Raw genomic sequence first — 4608 nt, forward strand, 5'->3', positions numbered from 1 at the left:
GGCTCTCTTGCGCTGTAATAAAGGGTAAAGGCAAATGCTGACCTGCTGCCCCGAGGGGGGCGGCGTGAGGCAGCTCAGCTCCCGTGGGCCTAACTCCCGGGTGTCTGTGTGGGACCCTTCTCCTCATGCTGTTTCTCGAGGGTTCAAGAGGCCCATCTGGATTTAAAAGCCCCGTTTAAAAGCTTGAAACCAAGAGTCAGGTTTATTTAGGCTCTGGTGTTTCAGAGCTTTTAGGATGCGCGCTTCCAAGCTCCTCTTTGTATCACAGTCCATTTGCGTGGAGTGTGAATCCAAGGTCCGACGCTTCAGGTAGAAGACGGCTAAAATGTGAACAGCTGGCAGCTGCGCTGGTGCCTATCGACCCCCTAGCAGATTGCTAGTCAGAGGTTGCATCAAAGGGCTTCTCAGCCTGCAGCTTAACAGAGCCCTAATGGCAAGATAAAACAGGATCTCGCAAAATAAATCATCGTCTGGAGGATTTGCGGGGCTGTTTCAATGCGTTCCATGTTCTGTCTAGTTTTCGTGGACAAACACAAAAGAACAAATGTCATAGGACAAACCCAATGAAACCACAGTGACTCGTGATGTGTACATACTGGAGACAAAAGTCTGTGGTGGCGACTCAAGCAGATTAGCATTCAGTTTGATCTAGTGAGGTTCCGCAGTTCCAACAAACAGAAAATGTTTATTAAATGTCGCGGTCTGGAAAAATAAGCCGCCTTCTCTACAAAACAGTCAGCAGTGTTGCTATGCCAATCTCTATTTCTAGGCACAGTTCCTGTCTGCTATGCCAGTGATGACGGCCAACAATTTCTTCAAGTTTATTTTGATGACAATCGCTCTTAGGTTGCCAGAAACATGCACAACTTTTACTCGGGACATTCCTGACACAGGCCAGCGCTCTTGTATATCACATCAGATACATCTGAGCACCCTTAAACACAGCATCCCTGCAAGGTGAATGAACTGGCACGCCGACTGATTTTTTTTTTTTGGTGACTGAAGCCAGTATTTCAAGGGATGAAAGAAGTTTTAGGCTCTGAAGTAAGCGTTGTGGATCTGCTCCAGTTTGAACAATGACTACTGTTAACGGGGTTGACTTCAAACTGACTCCTTGCAGTGGCATCATCTAGGTGATGTTTACAGGATGAGGCTCTGAGCTCCCGTCTCCGTTATCTAAATGCTCTTGGCAGTCGCTGCTTTTTTTTTCCCCCCCAGCATTCTGAAGTGTATCTTGCCATCACAGAGATGGAGTATGGATGTTCTTCCTCCTCCGACTGCTCTATTAAGCCACATAGTGGAACATACGTTTCAGTTTACCTAAACGGCAAAAAAAGTTCATTTTGTAAACACATAGCATGACAATTCTAAAAATGCTAATTCAGACATCTACCTGAACACATACGTTCCTTTCCCCTTACTAATTTAAACCTAATAGAACACTCTGCAAAATTATCATTCCTATATCACGTAATTTGAGGGGGGCGGAATCTGTTACAAGAGCATGGCTCAACAGCGCTTTCTCTGCAGCCTTGCAGCAGAAGGGCTCATTTTCTACATTGGGAGAGAAGGATCCCTGCCCCATCTTTGTTCCTCTGTAATTAACTGATCTGTGGCAAACAGCTGAGCAGGACTGAGAAAAAGAAAACCCAAACCCCAAGGATCCTTACTGTAAGTGATGCACTATCAGCTTTGGGATTATAAACAGGGAAAATTAGTCTGCTCCCTGTGCTGTCTGGACCTGGCAGAACGATCAAGTGTGGTGGGCAAAGAAGTCGTGCATGGTAAGGTCTAGAAATCAGAAAATCTGGAGTTTTTTTCCCTTATGCAAGGAATAATTTTCTTTCCATGTGGCATTTATTTGTGATTAAGGGAAGCGAGTATGTGGGGGGAGAAATGAGAAGGGTTTCCAGTATTAGGAGAAAACACAATTTATCTATTCTGTAACATGCTGTGCTTTACAGAATAGCCATTCCTTCCTGACATTCTTTGGGAACCTAAAGATGCAGTGAGTGAAAATTATAAATTCCTTTGCTACAGATGCTTGTAGCACTCATTATTTAGAAACAGTGACAATAGCCTTTGAGAGGGGAATTCTTGAGTTACACTGAACCGGAAGGCTGGTGTGAAATCAACAAAAAATTGAATTAAAACTGGAGGAAAAGCCATCTGAAATCTTTTGGGATCCTCATAAAAGCGAAGATTTATACTGAAGCCTTAACCTCTGCAAGACAAATTTTAAACTAAATAAAAATATGTGTTGTGATGTGAGACTTTCCAATGCCGTCAAATGAAATAGGTGTTATTTTAACTAGCCTTGCTAAACTATCTTCCAATATGGCTTGGCAAAACTTGTCCTGTCACGTCTGCACAGCAGTTCACCGGGAATAGTTATGGATGGCTAATAGCTGTGTATTGACTAGCAGGTGATGATATCGGAGACGTTAACTGGGCCTTGTGGCATGTGGATTTCCAAACTGAAATAGGATTACAAACCTTCACGATTAAGCGACACGTGGTAATTAACACTCTAGACACAAGCAGTCTGCCCACTCGGCAATTGGACACCCAGGTAAGAACAACAGGGGTCACTTAGAACAATAGTTTTCTTTGAACCACTTAACCAAAGAGCTCCACAGGCTTTACAGCCACTAATTAATCTAAGTGCCCCACTGCTATCCCATTATACTGGTATGGAGGACAGCAGCACCGGGACAGCAGCAGGGCTACAAACTGGAAGGCAGAAGTCACACAGTTGTGACTACTTCTCTTCCCGTAAGACCAAACTACTGCTATATGATGATTAGGGACTTAGCACCTAATTCCGGGGGAAAAAAATGTGTCTAGTTTAGCCAACATCCTTGTTTTCTGCAGTGATGGAAAAGACAACAGCTCATGCATGAATTAGCATTTTCTTCAAACATAATTCAAGCTCATTTGAGAATATGGGTCAAGTATCAAACACCAAGGAGCCTGCATCAAATGACATTAGCCCTGGAATCCTTTCCCCCCTTGAGAGCTGCTTACTCTTTCAGAACTCCTTAAGAGGCATCATAGGAAGAAAAAAAAAAAATATCTCTGTTTTAATTAAATGGGATGATTTGACAGTCGAGTGTTTTCTGTTTAACTGAGGGGAGTAAAAGTAGCGTTAAAGTAAAAACGTAGAGGTAGCATTATTAAGCAAACAAAATAACCTCAGTGTGTACATTTTCTTTTTATACAGAAATAGACGTATTAGAAAACATATACAGGCTACATACATACGTATATGTACACACATATATATAGGTATCTGAGAGATATTTTGCAGATTCTGTTGCTTTTAGAAGCAGTGGGACCGGTGCCTGGTGATCAAAGCTATCAAAACTGAAGCCTTTGCACAGGCTTCCCCTCACCAGGCCCTTTGTGCGGGAACAAGTCTAGGAGATGAAATGATTTGTAAATCTGCCAGAATTTAAAACTTGTTCCCCTGACAGAAGCCCCTAAGGGAGAGTGGCATTTGATCCTCCAGTAGCCATAGGAGTAAGTGTCCCCGCTGGTACAGCTCCTGTCTCCAGCACAGAGGAGTGTAATTTCACACTTTTCACCTTGTGCTCATGGAAGTTGGTCAACTTCAGAATTCATAAATAAATGAATTTATTCAGATTTATCACGTGCCTCCTAAAAGACGGAGCAAGCAAGGCTTGCTGATCAAGGATTAACGTAAATATGAGGTTGGTGTTGGGGAGAAGGGTCACTGGCAACACGAACAAATCTAGAGACAAGCAATGACAGTGCATGACTGTCTGCCTCAGCGACCACACCCCGAGTTCAAAATAGCTGTTGAAATTAGGACGGGAGGGTGCAGAAAAAAGAAACCCATCTTGTTTGCTCAGGAGAAGGGAGCTATACTTAGCAGAAAATATTTTGAGCCAACAAGACCCAAACACAAATCAATGGAAACTTAATAAGTTTAGGACAGACTGTAAGCTGTTAGAGATTGTGATTTTTGTCTTGCTGCTGCAACATATAGCAAACCAGTGCAGAAACAGCATCCAACAGTGTTAGTGGCTAGGTGAGAGGACTTTCCATTACAAGAGGAAGCTCACCACAAAGGGAAACGCCAGTTAGCCTACACAAGAAAATTTATAACAGCACAGCTGTCGTGTTTAGGGGTATTGCTTTGTTTCGCAAAGGCAAAGTTTACATGTTTTTTTGATGGGCATCCAGAAACGCTTTTCAGACGCATCCAGAGAGCGAGCCCGGAAGCGCCGTTTGTTCGTTGGGATCTTTATTAAGCTGCGAGGCCTGCCACACACGGCTGACTGCAGGGCACCTTCAGCCAAGCAGCTGGCATTTTTGGGACAGGCGAGATGCAAAGAACCCCGGTTGTATAGAGAGCTGGTTATATATACCCTAGAACTCCACTGTGTATTTAGAGGAAGCATCTATCATTCTTGTACATATTATAGATATTTAGGTACACATAAAATTATGTATGCATTTAAGCTGGTATAAAGCTGCCGTGCACTGATACCACATACTTTGTTTACTGGAAAAAAAAAGCTACCATTTATACCATTATGTCGGTGTAAGTACCCCTGTACCAGCACAGCTGCATCGAAGTCC

Source organism: Aptenodytes forsteri, unplaced genomic scaffold, assembly GCF_000699145.1.
Source record: "Aptenodytes forsteri isolate BGI_AS27 unplaced genomic scaffold, ASM69914v1 Scaffold221, whole genome shotgun sequence".
Lineage (NCBI taxonomy): Eukaryota > Metazoa > Chordata > Aves > Sphenisciformes > Spheniscidae > Aptenodytes > Aptenodytes forsteri.